Source organism: Chrysoperla carnea, chromosome 5 (assembly GCF_905475395.1).
Source record: "Chrysoperla carnea chromosome 5, inChrCarn1.1, whole genome shotgun sequence".
NCBI classification, from domain to species: domain Eukaryota; kingdom Metazoa; phylum Arthropoda; class Insecta; order Neuroptera; family Chrysopidae; genus Chrysoperla; species Chrysoperla carnea.
In genome coordinates, this window is record NC_058341.1 from 29,208,649 (window position 1) to 29,218,042 (window position 9,394).

Below are 9,394 nucleotides of genomic sequence, written 5' to 3' on the forward strand. Positions count from 1 at the left end.
CTATACAGTATGTCAACAAATCTGACAAACCACATATTATGACGTCACGTCCGTTTTAAAAGTTGGATTTCCGTTTTAGAAATTTGAATTTTTCTCATTGAATTTGTACTTTTATTAATTAATTTTAAGATAATAATTACTAAAATAATTGTTTAGTTGAAATGTCTAGCCAATAAAGTTTCGGAAATAAAAATATTTGAACCAAATTTAAATTTCATGAATATTCCCTACTGAGCCACACAAAGATTTCCATAGTACAATAATGTACACTGAATAGCACCGTGACTATTTCGTACTCATTTTTACAATAATATAAAAAGCCAATTATGCATTTTTTCAATAAAGTTTAAATAATAATTTCGAATACCGTTACATACATAGGTACATAGTAGTTGTATAACGATAAATTATTAATCGCGACATGAACATAATAATAAAACGGTGTACCTATTTAATATAATGAAATTACTAGCATAGTTTGTTATAATATTATGTTATGAACTTACATTGTAGGTGGGATAATATATGAGATTTATTATTTTGTAATTATTTTTGTTTAATTATTATAAAACATTTTACATAGAAATTTTTATCATTTTAAATTAATTAAATAATACAAATGTTGAAATTTAAAATGTTGTACGACAACTGTAACATTTAAAAAAATTGGATTCATTATTTACAAACTGTGACTAAATTTAGGGATAGGCCTTAGTCTTGCGAAAGCATTTTAAAATTTTTGGTGTTACCCCATACCAATGTCAGATATCATCAATACATAGTGTAAAACAAAGTCGTTTCCGTCTGTCTCTCCCTAGTCCCTAGGTATGCTTAGATCTTTAAAACTATGCAACGGATTTTGATGGGGTTTCTAAAAGATAGAGTGATTTAAAAGAAACGTTTGTATACCATGTTTAGACCCAAGTTTGTAAAGCTTGAAAATATTGATGCTGCGAAAAAAATTGTGGTATAAGTGTTCATAGAATCACCTAAATAGTCTATTTCCGGTTGTCTGTTTTTATGTCCGTAAGCACGATACTTCTAAAACGAGAAGAGATATCAAAATGAAATTTTTATAGCGTGCTTGGGACGTAAAAAGTGGGGTCGAGTTTGTAAATGAGCAACATAGGTCAATTGGGTCTTGGATCCGTAGGACTCATCTTGTAAAACGTTAGTAATAAAACAAAAATTTAAATGTAAAAAATGTTCCTTATAAAAAAATTTACAACTTTTGGTTGAAACATTTTTTTGCAAACATCACTGTTTACCCACGCGGCCGCTAATAAGGTGCAAATTTAATAGTATGTATTAATATGGGAGTATCTGTTGTGAGTGTGTGGCTATTTAAAAGTGGATATCTTTCTTTATTTACGTGACGTCAAAAAACAAATGATTGCATCCTCAACACTTTCTATATATGGCATTTCAACAATTAACTCAGCCAATTGTTTGTTTTCACATGTTGTGTATAATACATGCATGATATAGTAGATTAAAGGGTTGAAATATGGGTTGAAGGAGATCAAAAATAAGGCTATTTGAGCCTCTTTTAAGCTGAAATATTGACAAGATGTATCTAATTTTAACCTTCGGAGGGTAGAAAGGTGTAGCGAGAAAGTGGGAAGGAAATATTGAATATTTACAAATATACCTAAGTGGGGTATCAAATAAAAGAGCATGACGTGTACATTACAAAACTGTTACTCTACGCAAGGGGATATGGAGGAAGGGGTAAAAGTGGTGATGTTGCCCAGCAAAGCGAGTAGTTCACAGCTATAAATTTCAGTATTAATATTCCTGACACGATCAATGTACCTTAATGGTTATAGTATTATGTACTGACTGTGTATGGCCCGTTTAAAAAGAAAAATTGAAACACAACAAGAAACAAATAATTTAATATATTTAAATAAAAGAAACAACAATACATTTTTAATCATGTTAAGAACATTTTGCATATGCATAACAAATATTCTAAATTTTAGATTTTATGGTCAGTGTTGCATATATTGAATGTTCCTGTAATCGTCTAAATATTTATGGATATTTAACCTAATATAACAAGATGCTCTAAAAGTATATTCAGACTTCGGAATAAAAATTCAATAAATATTGACAGTAAACTCTTACAAAAATGATGTAACAAATTTCTAACAAAAAGAAACATTTTAGATTCAAGATAAATAATCTGCTACACCCTTTGTAAAAAAAAATATTTAATTTGAAATTTGGTCTTTTGAAAGTAATGATTTGTAAAATTTGTAGTGAATGAATGAATGCATTATTCCTTTTAATTTTCGATTTCAAAGGTAGATATTATATTTCGTCATTGCTAATGTATCTCATTGGATAAATTATACGCTTTGAAATTAGATGAGATGACATTTGAGAGACACTTTGATAGCACCGCATATTTCATTATAAAAGAATTAGAATTATTTGGAAAAAAATATTCAATGCAATTTTGGCAAATAATTGAAAATTATTGATAAACTCCAATTTATCATCAATAAGAGAGGTTACTAACATTGCTTTTAGCGAACATCATAATCTCAAATTATCTTGCCCAAAACGTGTCGATTCATGTGTTACAAGTTCAGTAAATCATATCGGTGCTTAGACAGTTTCATTTTGACTGAGTCAAATTTAGCTTAAAACAATATTTTAAAAATTTGTTGTTCCTGAATATATATTTCATTTATTTTGAACAAAAAGGGTACCATCGATTGTGGAATAATGTATTTTCAGATACTGAAACTTAATTTCCTGGATTTCAAAATTGAGTCCCGTATATCTAGTACCAAATATCGAATTTTGTTCCCAATCAAAATATTTAAAGTCATTATAAATAATTGTATTATTTTTAACGACAATAAGGTGTTTAATTCGTACGTAATTAACAAATCAAAATTATTCGAAAATGTCGAGAACAATAGCTGAAGGTGTCAGAATTTTTTAAACTAGATACCAGTTAAAAACTATTTGCATTCTGCTATAAAATATAATAACCGATCAAAAGAATTGATCATCCCAAATACAATTACAGTTTTATCCGGCTAACATTAAACAAAATAAAAAGATGTTCATAGGCATGGTCATTTGTGTGTGAATCCTTTTGTCGGAATTTGGCAAACAAAAGAACAAAAACGTTTGGGTAACATATCGCATGCTAACCAAATACATATGTCTGTGAAATGCTTTTTTTTTCTTTACGGATTACAACATATGATTCATTTATGATAATGAATTTTGTTAAAGCCTCTTTGACGTTTCACAAAAAGGAGTCAATCGTCTCTAACTTAAAATATATTTACCTCTCTAAACACAAAGTCATTGTTGAAATGAAATGGACAACCCATTTCAAATAATGTACCTTTCCGTTGCTAATCATAGGTTTAAGTATATATTTTTATAGACTTTTTTTTTTATATTTCAAAAAAATATAAATAAATTTTTACATTTTTTTAATATAAATTATTTTGATAAATTAGACAGTTTTTAATAATACTTTTAAGTTTTGATAATTGATTTAAATTTATTGCTTTTTGTGGTTTTTATTTGTATTTATGGAAATATTTTATAAATATCTATAATTTACAGGAAAACAAGTGAAAACAAACAATTGACTGAGTTAATTGTTGAAATACCATGTATAGGCAGTGTTGATAACTCTGTCACATTTCACATACATACATATCTGACATATTTAACTGATATTCTCATATAATGCGCAAGTGTTGATGCGCAATCGTTTGTTTTTTTTGACGTCATGTAAATAACAAAAGATATTCACTTTGATATTCCTATATTAATACATACTATAAAATTTGTACCTAATTAACGCCCTCGTGGGTAAACAGTGATGTTTACAAATAAATGTTTCAAACAAAAGTTGATTATTTTTTTGTAAGGAACATTTTTTACATTTAAACTTTTATTCTATCTCTAACGGTTTACAAGATGGGTACTACGGACCCATGACCCAATTGACCCATGTTGCTCATTTACGAACTTGACCTCACTTTTTACGTCCTAAGCACGCTGTAAAAATTTCAGCTTGATATCTCTTTTCGTTTTTGAGTAATCGTGACCACAGACGGACGGACGGACGGCCGGACGGCCGGACAACCGGAAATGGATTAATTAGGTGATTTTATGAACACCTATACCAATTTTTTTTTTGTAGCATCAATATTTTTAGGCGTTACAAACTTGGGACTAAACTTATAATACTATGTATATTTCATATATACATGGTATAAAAAGTATTGAGAAATCTAAAAATGATGTCTATAAATCATAACTTGTTAGCCAAAAGTATACTTGAAATAAACTGTAATTTTCAAATAAACCAATTTCAAGATTTGTTTCATGTGGGAGTGAGTATATTTATTATGTCTACTTATTTTGGCATACTTGCAATTACCCTCCCTATCAATTTTAGTTATTTTTTAATGATCATTTTTACTTATAATTTCCCTTAAAGAGATATTTTTTATTTAATTATAGATTAGATTATGTTAGGTTTCAAAGAAATCATCACGCATGATTAATGTATTCCGATTTCTTATGGTAACACGGAATTGTGATAACTGATTCAAAATTAGAAAAACATTTCAAGTGGTAAAAGCAGCCATTACCTTTATAGAAAAGTCATTCCTACCATATAGATAATAGAAATTATCATATCTAACTAAAATGACCATGTTTAACCTTTAGATCTCAACAATTGAACTGAATTCTTTGGAAAAAAAACCTTTCTATAACTAATGTTGACACCATAGCACAAAAGTTAAAAAACTATTGTAATAACCAGTGAAATCTTCGAAGAACAAGGAAGAACCACCGTCATAACCTTAAAATTTGCACCTTTTGCTCATGTCTGTTTTTTGTCTCCTTAAAAAGGGCCCAAATATAAGTATTATAAAGTGTATTCCTTGCATATCTGATCTGAGAAAAGAAATCGAGAATTTGGTAGCGTGCACAATTTGATACGATGTTGTTTTCTCGATGCTAGTAATAATAGCTTGCTACATCGATTTAAAATAAAGAAGTTGAAATTTGCTTGGAAGAAAAAAAATAGCGAAGAAATAATCATGTCCTTGAAAAGGAAAATCTTAGTTATGATTATTTTTGTGAAGGATGGAAAAATATTACTTAAAATAAATTTTCCTGTAAGAAATATATTAAAAACTGTATCAAAATTTTTTAGCCCCCGATAACCGACCGATGAATTTCTTACAAATAATTATAAATTAATTCGACTCGTTTTACAAGAATCGTGATTTCGCGAGCTTTTGTTAATCTGTTACAAATTAAAGGAAATTATTTACAAAAATATCACTATAAAACTTTAGCCAGACAGACAATAATTATAAAATCAAAAATTGTTATTAGCGGATGCAAAAAGTCAAAATTATATTTGACATTGAAATATAAAACAAAAAAAAATTAATTAGTACCATTTGAAAGTTCTATTTAAAAAGAACATCTCATTGGAAAAAAGTTTTTGTCCAAACTATAATTAAATTAAACATTTACAAAAAATTAATTAAAATATAATAAAATTTTTAAGAACAATAAAAACATCATAGAGTTTTTAATGATACGATAAAAGAAAAGAATTGCTGCTGTTGCTTGTATATATATTACTTAGAGTATCTTTTTGTTCTAAAACCTTATTATTTTTTGGTGTATAATGTTTGTACCAACCCACTTTAACATTCAACATCTTAAGTTGTTTTTTTTCTTTTCAGACCGACAAACAAATATAACTTTCAATGCTTCTCTCAATCATAAAATTTTCGTTAACTATTTAAATATTAATGTAGTGTTGCACCAAAATCGATATAATGTTACTTGAATGATTATTAACAAATAATAATTTTATATTATTATACCATCTACATATGAAATATATAACGGTATACTAAGTTTAGTCCCAAGTATGTAACGCTTAAAAATATTGATACTATGAACAAAATTTTGGTATAGGTGTTCATAAAATCACAATTAATTAGTCCATTTTCGGTTGTCCGTCCGACTGTCTGTCTGTGGACACGATAACTCAAAAAAGCAAAAAGAGTGTACATGACGTAAAAAGTCAGATCGAGTTCGACCTTGTCCACTGTTAACCTACCTTGTAAACCATAATAGATAGAACAAAAGTTTAATTGTTTAAAATATTCCTTATAAAAAAATTCAGAAGTTTTGTTTTCGTAAACATCACAGTTTACCCGCAAAAGCGTAAATTATGCGCAAATTATGTAGTATGTTTTATATGAGAATTATATCAGTTATGTGTGTGTGACATGCATATATGTGCGATGACAGCGGAAGTGAAAGCCATAGCACGGTAGTCTTTGTTTTTAAAGTTGAAATTGTCTAGGGAATTCGACATCCATTTACTGTTAAGCGGAACGAAGTTCGAACGGTCAGCAAGCAATAATATAGTATTCCTTAATCTTTGGTGCAACCTGTCCTAAGTTTTACATATACTTAAAATGTATGCTAGTATACTATATGAGTTTGTAGAAGAAGGACACAATTAGTGTAGAATAATGTTATTTTTATAATTACATCTCTGTTTATATTTAAATTCCATATTTATTTATATATGAGTAAAAAAATGAACTGGGTACGTGCATTGCTTAGGGATGATTATTAATTTTATCAATATTTAGTTTAGAAAATACGTTTGTGTAAATAAAATTAAGTATTAATCCTTTCAAATTTTGCAAAATTTACCAGTTTATCTTCCTATCCACTGACCTGAATAAAATTAGTATTATAAGTAGATTTCACAATAAATTTTTTTAGTCTTGCTATTTAATTCCTTTATATTACTAGAGTGCTTACAACTGCTCAACTGCCACTGACTGAATTTATCAGTCTCTTTATCGCCATTTAACCATTTAAAAATAATAACTATAATTAAAAAACTATAATTTCATTGGTATTGCGTCTTTAAGTACAAATCGATGTATTAACTTTCGACTTTCTTTTGATTCTTACGGCAAACATGAAAATCAAATCACTCGTTTTCCAGTAATGTACTACTTTTATTAATCCTCTAAAAGGCAGGTTAAAAAAAATCATAGAATAGTTTTTGGAACGAAATTCCTCAACGCGGCTTGCCATGCTGAGCAAACTCAATGTTATCCTACTGTCCTACTTTGTATTATTTTTATTGAATATAGTACAAGTATTCTGTATTTTTGTACTATTTATATCCAAAACTAGTTATGGATACATATGCATAACTAGTTTTGGATGTAAATAGTTCAAAAATGGCAAAATTCCGGTACTATAATTATATGCGTCTTGGAACACCGCCTACTTGACATTACAGACTGAGCAGATTACCTAAATGTATTTTTTTAACGTTTACATTTATTGCTGTACAGCTTCGTAAGGAACAACGTTTCTAACAGGGTTCCTACGGCCACAATTTTTTTTCAATTTGTTCATTATTTATTTTTCTTATAATACACAAATGATGCTTAAATACATTCAAGGTAAATTGCATATAATGAAAAAGAACGTTAAATTACTCAAAGTAAATGGAAAATTGTTATCATATTGACACAGAACTTGTTGATGTATTTTTTTACAAACATACACACACTCTGGCAAGAAACAGTACATTTAGCAATAACTGTTCGTTTTGTATTTTCCACCTAAATTAACACAAAACTATTATAAGAAAACTACTATATAAACGGTACGATTTTGATACAAAAAATAGTGATAAATTTTTATTTCAAGTGTAAAAATTTATTTTTGGTGCTTTTAACAATTGGCATTATAAAAATAAAAGTTTACAATTTAAGTAAGATGCCCTAATAAAAAAACATACGTAATGACTTCCATGAAGGAATGATATAAGATAATAATGGTAATGGACTTAGTAATTGTGATGAGTTCTTAAAAAGAAATCGTTTTGTTTATAGATAGTTTTTACTCAAAACAAAGAAACCCTTTCGTATTCATTTTGAATTAATACAATGATGTTTTTCTTTTTAATTTATATTTTATTGACTAAGATGACAACAAACATTTTTCTGGGGGAGCACGAAATGTGGGCAACGCATGTCGTTCCTCAGGTTATAAAATTTAATAGGTTAACTGTGACAGTCTATTTAGTTTGATTGTCCATGATTTGATTCTAAATTTTCTGCAATTATTCATGCAAAAGAAATGAACCATGTAATGTCTTTTTTCTTCAAAATTCCAAAACAAGAGCTCTACCTAAATGGCTAAGAGCAATTTCTTAAAACTTTGTCTGTTTAATAGTCTACGTTCTATTCCCACGTCACTGATTCTACTTGAATAAAGAGCAGTGGCGGATTAGTCATGTAGCAAGAGTAGTAAATGCTACAGGTCTCACGTATTTGAGGACCTCCCGCAATGGTCTTCTTCGAGTGGGAGTGGAGGGGGGTGGCAGGTAGATTTACTAAAATTAAAAAAGGAGACAAATAGAAAAAAAATGTTTTTAAACTAAGAAAATATGTTAACCCGACTACTATCCGGCTAAAATTACTAATACTGAAATTGGTTAACATTGAAATCGTTGATTCAAGCATAGAGATACAAGCAAATATATTTCAATGAATTAAAAATCATGTTATGTAAGTCCATAATATACTATGCGCGGGTACGAGAGGAATTAAAAATGAGGGGAATGCAGCGGACTGTTGTTAAAAGTACATTATACAAGACAATAGTATTTTGAAATCATTCATTAATATTATTCTCATCGTCACAAGTACATCACCCCTAAGGGTTGGTTCCCAATGAGTTTTTAGGTATATATATACATATAGTTCGTACAAAACCAAGTGGCACCGAACAAGAGAGAGTATAGATATAAGTGCACATACATATACATCATACACTCTCTCTTGCTCGGTGCCACTTGGTTTTGTACGAACTATACATACGATCAATTCCATATTGTACAAAAGGGCATACGTACCTATATTATACAGTATACGCTTGTATCAAGAGGGCTAGTTAGTTTTGATGTTTTCAATTCATAGAAATATGTATACAGGAAGTTTTTATGATATGGAAGGTGTAAAAACTTCCTATATAATTGTAGACAAAAAAAAAATTTTTTGTGTTTAAATTACAGCAATCAATTATCCACATTCGACGACTTGAGTTCATTCGATTGTAGCGACTTGATACACTTCAATTGACGGCTACATATTTACAAGTTATTTGTTAGAAGCCTTACCAAGAATTATTTCTTAATTGTTTCAACGAATATAAAAGCAGAGGAATTTTTTACAGGCTTTAATTTAGCTTGCAATGATTGTGTGCATGTATGTTTGTTTGTAAATTTTACATACACTTTTAATTTGTAGGACGAAGCATGGCTAGCTAATAC